The sequence below is a fragment of the Calliphora vicina genome, chromosome 1, assembly GCF_958450345.1.
Source record: "Calliphora vicina chromosome 1, idCalVici1.1, whole genome shotgun sequence".
Classification (NCBI taxonomy): Eukaryota; Metazoa; Arthropoda; class Insecta; order Diptera; family Calliphoridae; genus Calliphora; species Calliphora vicina.
This window is the reverse complement of record NC_088780.1, coordinates 8,841,867-8,860,659: the sequence shown is the minus strand read 5'-3', so window position 1 is coordinate 8,860,659 and position 18,793 is coordinate 8,841,867.

The following is an 18,793-nucleotide window of genomic DNA, read 5'->3' as shown; positions in this document are numbered from 1 at the left end:
ACTAAAACCTTGTTTTTGTACTAAAACCTTGTTTTTGTACTAAAACCTTGTTTTTGTACTAAAACCTTGTTTTTGTACTAAAACCTTGTTTTTGTACTAAAACCTTGTTTTTGTACTAAAACCTTGTTTTTGTACTAAAACCACGTTTCTGTACTAAAACCACGTTTCTGTACTAAAACCACGTTTCTGTACTAAAACCACGTTTCTGTACTAAAACCACGTTTTTGTACTAAAACCACGTTTTTGTACTAAAACCACGTTTTTGTACTAAAACCACGTTTTTGTACTAAAACCACGTTTTTGTACTAAAACCACGTTTTTGTACTAAAACCACGTTTTTGTACTAAAACCACGTTTTTGTACTAAAACCACGTTTTTGTACTAAAACCACGTTTTTGTACTAAAACCTTGTTTTTGTACTAAAACCTTGTTTTTGTACTAAAACCTTGTTTTTGTACTAAAACCTTGTTTTTGTACTAAAACCTTGTTTTTGTACTAAAACCTTGTTTTTGTACTAAAACCTTGTTTTTGTACTAAAACCTTGTTTTTGTACTAAAACCTTGTTTTTGTACTAAAACCTTGTTTTTGTACTAAAACCTTGTTTTTGTACTAAACCTTGTTTTTGTACTAAAACCACGTTTCTGTACTAAAACCACGTTTCTGTACTAAAACCACGTTTCTGTACTAAAACCACGTTTCTGTACTAAAACCACGTTTCTGTACTAAAACCACGTTTCTGTACTAAAACCACGTTTCTGTACTAAAACCACGTTTCTGTACTAAAACCACGTTTCTGTACTAAAACCACGTTTTTGTACTAAAACCACGTTTTTGTACTAAAACCACGTTTTTGTACTAAAACCACGTTTTTGTACTAAAACCACGTTTTTGTACTAAAACCACGTTTTTGTACTAAAACCACGTTTTTGTACTAAAACCACGTTTTTGTACTAAAACCACGTTTTTGTACTAAAACCACGTTTTTGTACTAAAACCACGTTTTTGTACTAAAACCACGTTTTTGTACTAAAACCACGTTTTTGTACTAAAACCACGTTTTTGTACTAAAACCACGTTTTTGTACTAAAACCACGTTTTTGTACTAAAACCACGTTTTTGTACTAAAACCACGTTTTTGTACTAAAACCACGTTTTTGTACTAAAACCACGTTTTTGTACTAAAACCACGTTTTTGTACTAAAACCACGTTTTTGTACTAAAACCACGTTTTTGTACTAAAACCACGTTTTTGTACTAAAACCACGTTTTTGTACTAAAACCACGTTTTTGTACTAAAACCACGTTTTTGTACTAAAACCACGTTTTTGTACTAAAACCACGTTTTTGTACTAAAACCACGTTTTTGTACTAAAACCACGTTTTTGTACTAAAACCACGTTTTTGTACTAAAACCACGTTTTTGTACTAAAACCTTGTTGTTGTACTAAAGTTTTTTGAGTACTAAAACCACGTTTTTCTACTAAAATCACGTTTTTCTACTAAAATCACGTTTTTGATACTAAAACTACGTTTTTCTACTACAGCTATCTGCAAGTAAATATTGAAAAAAAATTCAAATGAAAAGTTCATGTCCATGTCCAAGACTATAAACAAATATCAAACACAATTTTACCCAAAATTTTTTCAAGAATCACAAAATGTATGTAACGTTTTCTATAATTACAGGCTTTAACCAATACGATTAAAAACAAACAATGCAAATTATTTCTGAGAATTCCAAAAAAAAAAATGTTTGTTTGTCAATTAATATTTTGTTTATTACAAAAAGATTTCATTTCATTATTCGAAGGATTGAGGTTACATGGGTGGCAAGGGTGGTAATATTGATGTACGATATCGAGCATAATATCAAGCAGTTTATATATTTCCTATTAATAATCTATAGAAATTGTCATTAAGTTTTATTTGTGTGAGTTTGAGTTTATCGAATTATTTTCATACATACAGTGATTCAATACAGTTGAACAGTTATTTTGTGACTTTAAAAATAAAAATATATCTAAAACAGTTATTACTCCATGTAAAAATAAAAGTTCGCATGAAACTCTTAAAAAAAGATGGCTATTTACATCATAAAAAAAACTTGAGGAGTTTTATTTTTCCGTCAGAAAAAAAACTCTTTTGAGGATTCTTATTTTTCCATCATAAAATAAAAATCATTTTATCTAAATTGCCACCTTGCCGCTGCTCAGATCATTACAATTTGTAAAGCACTTGGCAATGAAATTCAACAAATTGTCATTAAAATATCAATCAAGTGGGACTTTAGTTTGTTATTGTTTGATTCCTATTATCAAATTGTTGTTGTTTTTTTGTTCTTAAAGGAATAAATTACTACAGACATAATATCGGATAGACTTAATAAAGAAAGATACTGAAAAAAGCAGAAAATTAACGAAAAGAGTTTTATTTTCTGAAGGAGAAAATAAAACTCCTCAAATGAGTTTTATTTTCTGACGGAAAAAATAAAACTCCTCAATTGCCGTTTCTTCCGATTGATTTTTTTATGACGAACTTTTATTTTTACGTTGAGAACATTTTTTTAATATCACCGTAGATTCTGAAAGATTACGTAAATAAGAATCTATTGGTATATAACAGTATACGTTGACTCTAACATAGAGAGTTTTGATTTACAATTTTCTGGATAACCGTTATTTACGGTCCCTGGTCCAAATATAAAATTTTTTTGAACCGGATGCTGCAAATAAAATATTTAGAAAATTATATGTTTGTTTTTCTTATTGCTTCACTGTATCTATGTATATTAGAGTGACAATCAGTTGTATGGAAAAAAATTTTTGTTAAAATTTTGAAGAGTGCCGGGTGGAATATTGTGACACTAGGCCTAAATGTTAAGTGCTAAAAATTTGAGCCAAATCGGGCAACGATTTCTGGACGCGCATCGAGGTCAAAGTTCAGATATATGGAAAATTTTACTGTTAATATGGAATAAATAGGTGAAACTCGTTAACTTTCTGCATTGTTTTCTAGAAATATGTAGATTTATTTATATTAATGAATATTACATTAAAAAAAAATTTTGGAAATTAACCCTGTATCTCCTTTGGTTCAAAATTACCCAAAAACTGTATTATCGCCAAAATTAGAAAAAAATTCAAATTTTTCAGTTTTTGAAAAAATTTTGCTACTAAATAAATACTTTTGCAATTGAATGCAAAAGAATCGAAATATGTACGTAATTATCGTTGTAATGAGATATAAATGACAAAATTTGATTAAAAAATTTTAAAGTTATTACAAATTCGCCAGCCCATTAACGTGTTTCAGGCCACTTGAACAAAAAATTTAGGAAAAAAATTAAGATATTTTGAGAAAAATTAATATAAAAGCTCATTTTTACTTAAAATATGTCCATATTTACTTGTATATGAGTTTTTGTCTTCGTAGGATACCGTTAACCTATTCGAAGGTATGGCCAAAAAAAATATTTTTTTTTAACGGCTGTTTCAAAACTCCATTTTCAAATTTTTAAAAATTTTGTTAAACAAATTTCAGATTTTTTCGATCATCACATTGGGGTTTATTGAGATCAAAATAGGGAATAAAAATATGAAAAAATTATGTCAATACCTCTTACAGTTTTTCCGTACCTGCGATTTAAATTTTGCGTTTTTCAAGAAAAACTAATTTTTTGTCCACATTTAGGCAAATGAGTCCAATTTCCTTAATGTTATAATTTTTAAGTAAAACCTATTCACAATATTATAGTCCTTGTAATTTTAAATATGTTCTGAAAGTTTTACTAAAATCGGAAAACGATAACCTTTGAATCGTGAAGGTCAAAGGTCAAATTTTTCAATATTTGGAATTTCTAATGAAAATATACTGAAATGTTATATATTTTTGGGCCGATTTTCATGAAACTTAAGGAAAATATAACATAAAGTCCAGAATTTAAAATAACAGCACAAAAATGGAAATTAACCCTTAGCAGCACTTGGGGTCCAAATTACCCTCAACTTTTAAAATCACGAAAAACACAACCATTTTGACCCCAAGTCCTCTTAAAGGTTAAAATCCATTTTTGCACTGTTGTTGTAAATGCTAGACACCAATATATATTTTCCACAAGTTTCATGAAAATCGGCCCAAAAATATATAACATTTCAGTATATTTTCATTAGAAATTCCAAATATTGAAAAATTTGACCTTTGACCTTCATGATTCAAAGGTTATCGTTTTCCGATTTTAGTAAAACTTTCAGAACATATTTAAAATTATAAGGACTATAATATTGTGAATAGGTTTTACTTAAAAATTATAACATTAAGGAAATTGGACTCATTCGCCTAAATGTGGACAAAAAATTAGTTTTTCTTGAAAAACGCAAAATTTAAATCGCAGGTACGGAAAAACTGTAAGAGGTATTGACATAATTTTTTCATATTTTTATTCCCTATTTTGATCTCAATAAACCCCAATGTGATGATCGAAAAAATCTGAAATTTGTTTAACAAAATTTTTAAAAATTTTAAAATGGAGTTTTGAAACAGCCGTTAAAAAAAATTATTTTTTTTGGCCATACCTTCGAATAGGTTAACGGTATCCTACGAAGACAAAAACTCATATACAAGTAAATATGGACATATTTTAAGTAAAAATGAGCTTTTATGTTAATTTTTCTCGAAATATCTTAATTTTTTTCCTAAATTTTTTGTTCAAGTGGCCTGAAACCCGTTAATGGGCTGGCGAATTTGTAATAACTTTAAAATTTTTTAATCAAATTTTGTCATTTATATCTCATTACAACGATAATTACGTACATATTTCGATTCTTTTGCATTCAATTGCAAAAGTATTTATTTAGTAGCAAAATTTTTTCAAAAACTGAAAAATTTACATTTTTCTCTAATTTTGGCGATAATACAGTTTTTGGGTCATTTTGAACCAAAGGAGATACAGGGTTAATTTCCAAAAAATTTTTTTTAATGTAATATTCATTAATATAAATAAATCTACACATTTCTAGAAAACAATGCAGAAAGTTAACGAGTTTCACCTATTTATTCCATATTAACAGTAAAATTTTGCATATATCTGAACTTTGACCTCGATGCGCGTCCAGAAATCGTTGCCCGATTTGGCTTAAATTTTCAGCACTTAACATTTAGGCCTAGTGTCACAATATTCCACCCGGCACTCTTTGAAATCTAAAAAAAAAAAATCGGCTGTCACTCTAATGTATATGTGTGAATGTGAGTGTTTGTGTAAGTAATTGTGAGTGAGTGAGTGTGCATATTAAAGCAAGCATTTACAGAAGCGTGTTAGTTATTTACATAAATAATTTATTAATAATATTTTGTGTTTTTATGTTGCCACAAAAATACTAAATAAAAAAAACATTTACAATATTTAAATATTCAATACAACAGACAACAAATTGTAGACAAACACACATATAAATATCAACAAATATAAAAATTTTTATTTAAATTTTAAAATACATATATTCAAGTTAAAAAATAATAAAACTTTTTTAAAAGATTTTTCTTCTTTTGAAGTTGAGGCATATTAAAAATTTATACATGTGTTTATGTATAATAAATATAAATAGATATACATGTTTTTTATTTACATCTACAAATACTTTTTTGTAAGTGTGTATTTTTTTCAAATATATAAAGCAATTCTATTAAATTACAATAAATAAAACAACAAAGTTTTTGGTTTTTTTATGTGTGTATGTTTTTATCTTGTTTTCGTATTTATAAATTAATAAAATTTCTGTTTAACTTTTTTACTAAATATCTTTTTATCATTATTTCTGTGGCCTTTTGTACAAAACAACTTATGTGTAGTTTTAAGTTTTTCAGGAGAGCTCAACAACTGTTGAATTGATCGATAAATCCTTAAAGATCTTTATTATTTAGCTCAAAGAATTATACAAAGCTATCGAAATTCTTTAAGGACAAATAATAAAATATTTATCGTTCAATTCAACAGTTTTTGCGCACTCCTGAAAATTGTGAAAACTTCACTTAAGTTGTTTTGTGAAAAAACCACAGAATTGTTTTTTTTTCTGTAACCATCACCATGAGTACTAAGTGTGTATAAAAAAGTTTGTAATGTCTACAATATTCATTTGCTAAACCTATATATGTATATTAACTGTATGCAGGATTTCTAATAGATGGCGTATATTTTGAAAGCGGTTTTTGTTTTTAATAACTTATTTGTCATTTATTCTCATTAAGTTAGCAAAAATTATTGTGTAAAAAACACTAATGTGGAAGATTGTACAGACAAAGCGTCATATGCGGAAAGTTTTGCTTTACTTCTTTAATTTGAAAAAAAGTGCAGCTGACGAACACCAAAGCTTATGGTGAATGTGTTCCATCGATTTCAGCATATGAGAGATGGTTTGTGTGGTTTAGGATTGGCGATTTTGATACAGAAGACAATGATCACCCAAGCCAGCCAAATCAGTTTGAAAACCAAGAATAAAAACATAATTATTATTCAAAAACTTAGTTTTTACACAAAAACGTAGTTTTTCACAAAATCGTAGTTTTTCACAAAAACGTAGTTTCTATACAAAAACGTAGTTTCTATAAAAAAAAGTTGTTTCTATAAAAAAACGTTGTTTCTATAAAAAAACGTAGTTTCTACACAAAAATGTAGTTTCTACTCAAAAACGTAGTTTCTACACAAAAACGTAGTTTTTACACAAAAACTTTGTTTTTACACAAAAACGTAGTTTCTATACAAACACGTAGTTTCTAGAAAAAACGTTGTTTCTATAAAAAAACGTTGTTTTTACACAAAAACGTAATTTTTACACAAAATCGTAGTTTTTACACAAAAAACACAGTTTTTACACAAAATCGTAGTTTTTACACAAAAAACATAGTTTTTACACAAAAACATAAGTTTTTACACAAAAACATAAGTTTTATATAGACAAACATAGTTTTACACAAAAACGCAGTTTTTACTCAAAAACGCAGTTTTTATACAAAAAAGAAGTTTTTACACAAAAAACTTAGTTTTTCTATAAAAAAACGTAGTTTATACACAAAAACTTTGTTTATACACAAAAACGTAGATTTCACTCAAAAACTAAGATTTTACACAAAAACATAGTTTTACACAAAAACATAGTTTTACACAAAAACATAGTTTTACTCAAAAACGCAGTTTTACACAAAAAAGTAGTTTTTACACAAAAACGCAGATTTACACAAAACGTAGTTTTTACACAAAAACGCAGTTTTACTAAAAACGTAGTTTTACGCAAAAATTTAATTTTTACACAAAACCTTAGTTTTTATGTAAAAAACTTAGTTTTACTAAAAAAAATACGTAGTTTTTACTCCAAAACGGAGTTGTACTCAAAAACGTAGTTTTACACAAAAACGCAGTTTTTACACAAAAAAGTTGTTTTTATACAAAAACGCAGTTTTTACACAAAAACGTAATTTTACACAAAAACGTAGTTTTACACAAAAACGTAGTTTTACACAAAAACGTAGTTTTACACAAAACGTAGTTTTACACAAAAACGTAGTTTTACACAAAAACGTAGTTTTACACAAAAACGTAGTTTTACACAAAAACGTAGTTTTACACAAAAACGAAGTTTTACACAAAAACGTAGTTTTACACAAAACGTAGTTTTACACAAAACGTAGTTTTACACAAAACGTAGTTTTACGCAAAAATGTAGTTTTTACACAAAACCATAGTTTTTACACAAAAATGTAGATATGTATACACAAAAACTTAGTTTTTACGCCAAAATTTACTTTTACACAAAAACTTAGTTTTTACACAAAAATGTAGATTTATACAAAAACGTAGTTTTTACAGAAAAACTTAATCTTTTCAGGAAAATGTAGTTTTACACAAAAACACAGTTTTATTGTAACAACATACATTTTACACAAAAGGGTGGAATTTCCACAAAATCGTAACTTTTACACAAACATTTTAATTATACACAACAATTTACATTTTACAAAGATTAAAATTTTTAGACAACATCATCTTTTTCCCACAAAAATTTAAAAACTTTATCAAGTGATCGATTTCTTTTGCTACACTTTATTTAGTTTAAAAAAAAAATTCATTCTCATATAAAAAAATATTGCAACGCTTAAAATTAATTCAAATTTTGTTTTAAAACCATCACATAAGTGAAATTTCATCCACTCACTCTTACATGGCATAAACATATTTCATAAAAGAAATATGTATTTACAATAAGTAGTACATTCATATAAAATTTAATACAAAATATACTTATTCTTCGAAAATACAGCACACACATGATATAAATAATTCATTCCATCCATAGAAAAATATTTGGCATACATATGAGTACGTTAAAATCAATTTGAATATCAATCACATGTCATATTTTAATAAACTACGGGGAAAAAGAGAAAAGTTGAATTCACATAGAGATAGAATATAAAATATAATCAATTTAAAACAAAATTTTTTAAATAAAAATAAAAGAAACATGCGATGCAGCTGATATACACATTTTTTGTAATATTAATGTAAGTAGAAGAAAGTTAAAAAAGAGAAAGTTTGACAGTTTAGAAATTTTGTTTAAAAATAAATACTCAATGAAAATTTAAAATGAAACGAAAGATTTGTGTCATGTAATAACTTAATATTTCAGTTTATTTAAATATTTTAAGTATAAGTATCAATATATAGGGCGTATGATTAATATTATGATACTTATATATGATAAATATTAAGCATACGTTTCCGAGGAATATTAAATAAAATGGAATTTCCTTCATTAAACCAAATGCTTGTTATCTTTTTCTTTAAAACTGCACTTAGCTATTGACCCAAATTAAATGTTTTATAGCTACCGAACACAAAATTGCTAAAAAATACTTTGAAAAACTTTCCAAATTTACTTGCAGTGCTGCCTGTTTTTTTAAGCAATTTCTACTTTTAATTGAACTTTTTTGCCATGATGGTGATGATGATTTTTTCGTTACTTCTCCACTACAAAAACACAACGCCAGTTACACAAAAATGATATCAAGTAAATAATAACAGCCAAAAAAAATTTTTAAAAAAATTTGATTACAAGAGTGAGTTAAAGTAAAGAACAGCAAAACAAATAAATGGATTCAAAATGCCGCAAAAATGACTAACGAGAAAGAAAAAAAATCAGCAACAACAGCAACCAAATTTTGTAAACGACCAAACTTAGTTGCAGCAAATTACAGCTAATTCTGCTTATTTTCCCCCCATTATTATGTGGTGAACAACAGCAAGAACATCATAGCTAAAAACTAGCACTTTAAAACGGAGACTTTTAGTGGAACAACGACAACTATATAAACAACTATAACTGTTTATTAAAATCATAATAGTTGCACAATAAACTTATCCATTCTACCTCAGTTAATCGACAAAGTTTTCCACGGCTCGCTCACAAAATGAATAAAATTTTGTAGCCATTTGTAAACTTTGTCATTTAAAATGCATTCGCGCAAACCTAATTAAGAGCTTTTTCAAAACATCATGCGATTAAGAAAACAACAGCAACAACAACCGAACAGAGTGGGGAAAAGAGAGAAACATTTGCTAGAAGTATGTATGCGTGCAAGAGCAGTGCAAGGACTACAGGCGATGAATACATCACTAAATAAATTTGGGTAGATAACTAAAGTTAATGGCAAAAATCGGTGATGTAGTCTAAATATTTAATCGAATAACCGATTCCGTTTAAAACAGAAAATGTATATAAAAACATTTTAAACAGTATTTTGTATTTATATCATATTTATTACAGAAAACGTCATTTGTATATAGAAACACAGATTCTCCAACCAAAAGTAGTTTTTACGCAAAAAAGTAATTTTACACAAGAACGTACATTTTACACTGAAACGCAGAATTTTATATAAAAACGTTTATTTTATGCCAAAGATTAAAATTTAACCAAAATCTAAGTTTTTTTATAAAAAACGTAAATTTTTAAAAAAAAAAATAATTTTACACAAAAAAATTAATTTTACACAAAAAAATTAATTTTACACAAAAAATTTAATTTTACACAAGAAAGTAGGCAACAAAAAAATAAATAAATTGTATAAAAAAAAACGTAAATTTTACAGAAAAAAATAAATTTGATTCAAAATCGTAAGTTTTACACAAAAAAAAATAAATTGTAAACAATTTACATAAAAACGCCTGTCACAGAGTTCTATCCCGATCGAAAGCGTAGTTAATTCCGTATTTCGCTTCTTCAGAAAAAGTAAAACGAAAATTTCTTTCGGTTTTATAGTGGAATTGATTGTTTGGAATTTGTAATCAATTTCTGTACCAAAAATTTCACTTTTGTTTTAATACAAAAAACGCTGTTAAATTAAAATCTGAAATGCAGAATTAATAAATATTTTTTGAATTACAAATTACATGGAATCTGAGAACCTAAAATCAAATTTAAATTTTACAAAAAAAAAAAAAATATTTTTTTCACAAAACGAAAGCAAATTTTACACAAACAATTCGAGTTTACACTAAAACGTAAATTTTACTCAGAAACGTAAATTTTACACAGAAACGTAAAATTTTTTTAGAAACATAATTTTAAACGAAGATTCCTTACAAAAATGTAAATTTCACACAAAAACGTGAACAAAAACATTTTACACAAAGTCATACATTTTACACCAAAAAGTAAATTTTACACAAAGTCATTCAAACCAAAACGAAGATATTTGACCAGAGAATAGATTTTACACCACAAAGTTTATTTGACAAAAAAAGTAGTTTTTACACATAAGCGTTGTTTTTACACAAAAAACAAGGATTTAACTCAAAAATGCAAATTTACACAAAATCGTACTTTTACACTAAAATTTAAATTTTTCACCAGAAAATAGATTTTACACTACAAAGTGGATTTAATTTTTACATAAAAAAGAAGATTTTTCACAAAAGTGTAAAATTTACACAAAAATATAAATTAAAAAAGAATTGATTTAAATTTTACTCAAAAACGTAGATTTTACAAAAAACATAGATTTTACACATCAACGTATATTTTACTCCAGTTTTACACAAAAACGTAGTTTTACACAAAAACGTAGTTTTACACAAAACCGTTTTTTTACTTAAAAACTTAAATTTTACACAAAAACTGACATTTTACAAACAAACGTTTTTCACCCTAAAAGTTTTTTGTATACAAACATATTGTTACGTTTTAACCTTTTCAAAACACTGGTTTATTTCCTTTAAATAAACCGGATACTTTTGATTGCAAATAAAAGCCGTTTAGTAGTTTAAAAATTGAACAACTCTTTATTTATTCAAAATGTACAACAACCACAGAAATAAATAGCCGCTCAATGTTTTTTATACACGTTTGTAAATTCTCAGAAATACAGACAAAATTTATAATGTACATGAATTTACTTGAAAAACACAACACACTTTAAGGCACTCAGTTGATGTTTATTCGAATAGCGTCTCTGATAAACTCACTAAAGACTGCAACTTCTGCCCCTACCTGTCAAAGTTCGAATATTCTAGATCATACGCCATCTGTGGTGTACTTTCTACAATGTTCTTTAACTGAATATTCGAATTCAAACAGCGTTGCCAACTTACGATCAATGGTCAACTGAAAGCTTTTATTTAATAATGCACACAGATATGTTACAGTTTGCTATTACAGCACTGTTATTTGAAAGCATTATGCTGCTTTTAAATCAGTCCTTAAAATCGTTATATTTGAATTCAAGTACAATTTCGTAACAATATTTAATACAAAAACCGAAATTTTATAAACACACGTTTTTATAGAAGTCTGTTTACCCTAAAAGCTTTTGTACACAAACATTTTTTTATATGTATAATAACATACATTTTACCTAAAATCTTAGTTTAAAAACGTAAAATGTTCTCAGAAATATAATTTAAAAATTAAAGATTTCACACGAAAAAGAAGATTTCCTACAAAAAAGGACATTCCACACAAAATCGTAAATTTTATACAAATTGTAGATTTTACACAAAGAACAAAATGTAGATTTATCACAAAAATTTTATTTTCATTCAAAAACCCAATTTAACACCAAATGGTGGATACACACAAAATCGTAGTTTTAACAGAAAAAAAATTGATTTTACATAAAAGAAAATTTTTTGCATAAAAACGTAGATTTTACACAAAACTAGATTTAAATTTTACTCAAAAACGTATATTTTACACAAAACCTTAAATTTTACACAGAAGAGTAAATCATCAACGTAATTTTACACTAATGTTACACAAAAACGTAGATTTTACTCAAAAGCTTATATTCTGAATTTATCAAGCAAGTGTTTTTATGTAAAACGTTTTTTACACAATAAAATTTTTTACACAAACACTGTTTTTACACAAAACGTTTTTTACGCAAAAACGTAAATTTCACACAATAACATAATATCGTAAATTTTACCTAAAATCTAAAATATTCCAAATTATGCGATTCTGTTATTAATCTCCATTTAATCATTAGCATAATCTTCTCTGCTCATTAGTGTTATCCATGTCCTCTCCTCAATTGGCTTTAGATATAATATCCATTGCTTTTATCAGCTTATTTGCATTTTCGAAAATAGTTTTGTCATTCTTCTTTTTGGGGGTTTAAAAGGAACTTACTTAAAATGAATCTTTTTAACCGATTACTTTATTTGGCTCCTTTTTCTCTTTGTTAGCAATCGAAGCAAGGTAATCTCTTTAAATGTCAGAAACACAGAAAATGCTAGAGCTTGAGTAGACAAGAGGAGAGAAGGAGAACGAACACACAGCGACTGAGTGGTAGAGTAACTAACATTTAAACCATTTATGATTTCTATCTATTCAACCATCCAACCATGCATCAGCCATTTGTGGAATGATTGCAAAATGTGTATTAAACATGCAACATTAACTATATACAACTGCTAGCTATAGTTGTTAGTTGCTGCTGCTGTTGCCGTTGTTGAATCTACATACCAGCAAAATGATACAAAACAATTTATACAATACAATGCATAAGTAACCACTAAATACCATTCATTCATTCATTCTGGGTATTGTGTGGCGTTCTTAATGTGTTTGTGTCTTTCTCATTTTACGACTGAGTGTTGTCATTCACCTACATACTGTATGGATGTCTTCCATTTCTTCCTCCGTTTGCAAGATGGAAAGGCAACTACATGCTTATTTAAAGTTAAATTGCTGCTTCGCATAGTCATATATAGTAATTTTGTGTTTAAAAGCTTATTCTTATAACATTTTGTACCAACACTTATGGCCTCAGGAACAAGAAAACCTTCTTAATGTCTGTGTCCAGTGGAGATTTATTAATTGGTGTTGCTTTTATTTTCGGTTCTTGAGGAATGCTAAAAGGGATTTTACATATTTAACGTATTTATAAGAGCAATTAAAGACCGAAAAGAGAATAATTAAGAAATAAGGAAGACATATTTTTAATTTCTCAAAAAAAAAGGAATTTAAGTTCAATAATTTAAGCCTTTATTGTTTGTCCGCAACAAAAGACCTTAAAATTTAACAAAAACTCTCATTTGGAAAAATATTTTTGAAAATTAAAAAAAAAACGGCCTCATTTTTGTTTTCTATTTTTCTTTTTTGATGAACAATTTGTACGCCAATGGAATTTTAATGAAGTACCATTAATTGTCATCTTTCACCTTTTTGTTTAACTGAAATGCTCTTCAAACACATACATACATAAGTCCATGAAAATGTTTTTGGGCAAAATTTGCTGGCCATGTAAATGTAAGAAAAGAACTCCAGGCATTTAAAACAAAAAGTACCTATTCATCTGCAAACTCATGTACGGTATACGTTTAAACTCATACTAACCAAATGGCGTTGTTGTTGTTGTTAATGAAATTATGGTAAAAATTCCACAATCATTAAAATTTTTTGTAAAAATAAAAATGAAAAGAAAAAACCTTAAAAACAGGACAACACACAAGTAATTGTCAATTTTTGGCCTAGTTTGAACGAAACAAAAGCACCAAAGAAAAAAAAATATGGGACAATTGGAATACAAAATAAAACGGGAAACAAAAGAAGACACATAAAAGATTACACTTGTAAAAAAAAAGATAATTTTCTAAAAAAATTTGGCATAAAAGCGTTAATTTTAGAAGAAAAAAAATGTAAGTTATTGAACAAAATCTATGTTTTTACAAACAAAAATTACAAAATATACATTTTGTGTAAAATTACATTTTGTGTAAAATTACATTTTTGTGTAAAAATACATTTTTGTGTAAAATTTAGGTTTTTATATTAGGTAAAAAATTAGTTTTTGTGTAAAATCTAAGATTTGTGTGCTTAGTATGCTTTGTGTAAAATCTAAGTCTTGAGTATAATTTACGTTCTTGAATAAAAAGTACGTTTTTATGAAAAATCTAAAATGTTGAAAAATTAACGATTTTGTGCAAAATTTATGTTATTATGTAAAATGTAAGTTTTTGTGTACAAACAACGTTTTTGAGCAAAATGTAAGTTTTTGTGTAAAATCAACACCTTTTAATGATATAATTTTTTGTGTAAAATTTTGCGTTCTTGTATTAAATTTAGGATTCAGTGTGAAATTTATATTATTGTTTAAAAATTGTACTGTTGTGCAACAATTTTTGTATAAAATTAATTTTTTTGTGTAAACTTTACGAACTATTATAATGTTTATGTTAGTGTAACATTTAGTTTTCTGTCTAAACTTTAAGTTATTGTGTAACAGTCACGTTCTATGTGTAGAAATTACGTTCCTGTGTAAAACCAACTTTTTGACTAACAACTAATAATTTGTGCAAAAACTACGATTTTGTGTAAAAACTACATTTTTGTGTAAAAACTATGTTTTTGTGTAAAAACTATGTTTTTGTGTAAAAACTATGTTTTTGTGTAAAAACTATGTTTTTGTGTAAAAACTATGTTTTTGTGTAAAAACTATGTTTTTGTGTAAAAACTATGTTTTTGTGTAAAAACTATGTTTTTGTGTAAAAACTATGTTTTTGTGTAAAAACTATGTTTTTGTGTAAAAACTATGTTTTTGTGTAAAAACTATGTTTTTGTGTAAAAACTATGTTTTTGTGTAAAAACTATGTTTTTGTGTAAAAACTATGTTTTTGTGTAAAAACTATGTTTTTGTGTAAAACTACGTTTTTGTGTAAAACTACGTTTTTGTGTAAAACTACGTTTTTGTGTAAAACTAAGTTTTTGTGTAAAAAAAATGTTTTTGTGTTTATGTTAGTGTAACATTTAGTTTTTTGTCTAAACTTTAAGTTCTTGTGTAACAGTCACGTTTTATGTGTAGAAATTACGTTCTTGTGTAAAACCAACTTTTGGACTAAAAACTAATATTTTATATAAAAACTAATAATTTGTGTAAAAACTACATTTTTGTGTAAAAACTACATTTTTGTGTAAAACTACGTTTTTATGTAAAACTACGTTTTTGTGTAAAACTACGTTTTTGTGTAAAACTACGTTTTTGTGTAAAACTACGTTTTTGTGTAAAATTACGTTTTTGTGTAAAACTACGTTTTTGTGTAAAACTACGTTTTTGTGTAAAACTAAGTTTTTGTGTAAAACTAAGTTTTTGTGTAAAAAAAACGTTTTTGTGTTTATGTTAGTGTAACATTTAGTTTTTTGTCTAAACTTTAAGTTCTTGTGTAACAGTCACGTTTTATGTGTAGAAATTACGTTCTTGTGTAAAACCAACTTTTGGACTAAAAACTAATATTTTATATAAAAACTAATAATTTGTGTAAAAACTACGATTTTGTGTAAAAACTACATTTTTGTGTAAAAACTACATTTTTGTGTAAAACTACGTTTTTATGTAAAACTACGTTTTTGTGTAAAACTACGTTTTTGTGTAAAACTACGTTTTTGTGTAAAACTACGTTTTTGTGTAAAATTACGTTTTGGTGTAAAACTACGTTTTTGTGTAAAACTACGTTTTTGTGTAAAACTACGTTTTTGTGTAAAACTAAGTTTTTGTGTAAAAAAAACGTTTTTGTGTAAAAACTAAGTTTTCGTGTAAAAACTAAGTTTTCGTGTAAAAACTAAGTTTCTCTGTAAAATGCACGATTTGCTTAAAACCAACGTATTCGGATAAAAAATACGTTTGTGTTAAGATAATGTGTTTTATTTTGTAAAATACATGTATTTGAGTAAAACTTCTTTCTCTGTAATAAGTAAGTGTAAGTTTTTCTTATGCTTAATTGAAATTATTTCCTAGAAATCTCATTCATATGTGTGTATTTATGTCATATTTTACCAAATAATCATTTAAATTTCTAATTACAATCCCTTTATATTTATTTTAAACCGCCTATGTATACATACAATAAACAAATGTATATTACATATCTGTGTTTACATACCACATTAACTAATTCATTTCAATTTGACCACGTTTAAGGTTAATAAAATAGTAAATAGGTTTTTCCTCCCCATCATCATTATCCTCAACATCATTGCAAACATCATTATGACCATTTTGATCAAAGTGTTTATTTAAATTTACTAAGAGAATTTCCAAAAATATTTACACTTCATTGGTAAACTTGAATAAAGGAAATATTCACTTTATTATCTTAAGAATTTAACGCCACATTAAATTGCTATAGTTGTTGTTTTCTTTAGTTTGCAAAGATTATTAAATTCAAATTCTATTAGAAATCGACCTAAATCAACAACTAAAATTATTGAAATTACCTTTGATTTAAAATGAAATGGAAACAAATTTTAAAAGAAAAAAAATATGAAATAAAAACGACAAATATTTGTTTAACCCAAACCAAAAGAAGGAAGTAACGTTTTGATGTTTTTTGTAAACTAATTGAAATGAATTTATGGACATAAAAAAATCATAAATTGATTGCCCTTGAACAGCGACTGACTGGTTGAAGTAATGAACGTTTATTGAAGCGTAGAAGTATTCTTTAAATATTTGAGCGTAACTATTTAAAAAAATGCTGAAAAATTAAAGCAATAAAAGAACGTTAAAGTAATTTTGTATTTTAACAAATGTGTTTTGATGACCTCGGAGTGGAGAAAAATGGAAAGAAATAAAACATGGAATGCAAACATTTTTACTCATTTTTGCTCTTTGTTTTTGCGTAAAGTCAAAACTTGGTGTTTATGTAAAAACAAAGTTTTTGTGTAAAATCTACGTTTTTGTCTAAAAACTATGTTTTTGTCTAAAAACTAAGTTTTGTGTAAAAACTAAGTGCAAAAGCTACATTATTGTGTAAAAATTGCGTTGTTATTAAAAACAAAGTTTTTGTGTAAGAAAAAAAAAACAAAGTTTTTGTGTAAAAACAACGTTTTTGTGTAAAAACAAAGTTTTTGTGTAAAAACAACGTTTTTGTGTAAAAACAAAGTTTTTGTGTAAAAACAACGTTTTTGTGTAAAAACAAAGTTTTTGTGTAAAAACAACGTTTTTGTGTAAAAACAAAGTTTTTGTGTAAAAACAACGTTTTTGTGTAAAAACAACGTTTTTGTGTAAAAACAACGTTTTTGTGTAAAAACAACGTTTTTGTGTAAAAACAACGTTTTTGTGTAAAAACAACGTTTTTGTGTAAAAACAAAGATATTTTTGTGAAAACAAATTTTTGTGTTAAAACTACGATTTTGACAGTTTTTGTAAAGGAAAATGCACACAAATGGTGCTAAATTCATCTCATTTGTATAGAAATACTCCCCAGAAAAATGTCTCCTCGATGGATATACTTTTTCTGTGAAAAACGTTTCCCCAATGGAAACACGTTTTCTATTAAAGAAACTATTTGCCGTCTTCTCACAAACATGACACGATTTCTCTAAGTGTTTTTATAATGAGAGAAGCCAACCTTAATGTCTGCTCATTGAAAATATGTATGGGTTTGTATGTGTATATGTTTTGTGTAAACTTTAAACAAAATAGACAGGCAACCCAACAAATACACACACACAAACAAAATTACGTACTTTTACAAATACATACGCATGACATTTGGTTAACAATAGTACCAGCAGGAGTAGCTAGCAGGCGGCAGTGGCAGCAGCAACAAAAACGACAACAATATGTAGTTAGTAGCAAAAACGACAACATCATCATCATACCCTTTCACCTTAATATTGTTTATTATCAGTTTTTCCCCTTTTTTTATTTAGCTTTTTGTTGTAGTTGGTTGAAAGGACTCTTTTTCTAGCAATGATTCTCCATTGAATTTAATTGTTCCAAGTACATCCTTTCGCTTGTTATGGTGTCCGTCCGTCTGTACTGGTTTTTTATTTTTCTGGAAATTTTTTGTTGGTTGATTTTGTTTTGTTGCATGAATATAATGTTGGGTGTATTGGTATGTCGTTGTTCAAAGTTGTTAACATTGAAGATTTTGTGGCTGTGTTGCTGTTGTCGTCGTAATTATGTCACAGTATGTTAGTGCGTATGTGTATGTATGTATGTATGTGTGGCAACATGGTTTTCATGTTGTCGCATTAACTGGATTTTATGAGAAAATTCGTTGAAATTTAATTTTCATTGCCATAAAAAGACACCTCTTAGTCATTTCAGGCATTGTAGCAGCTGCACACATACACACGCACATTTTCTGTAATTTTAACTGGTTGTATTGTATATAATTTTTTCTCATTAGACCTTCAGAATGTTGCCTGCAACATCAACAACAACAGCAGCAGACACCATTAACTATAGCAATTTAAGGCAAATGTAAAGAATCTTCAAAATGCAATTCCGAAAAATATGA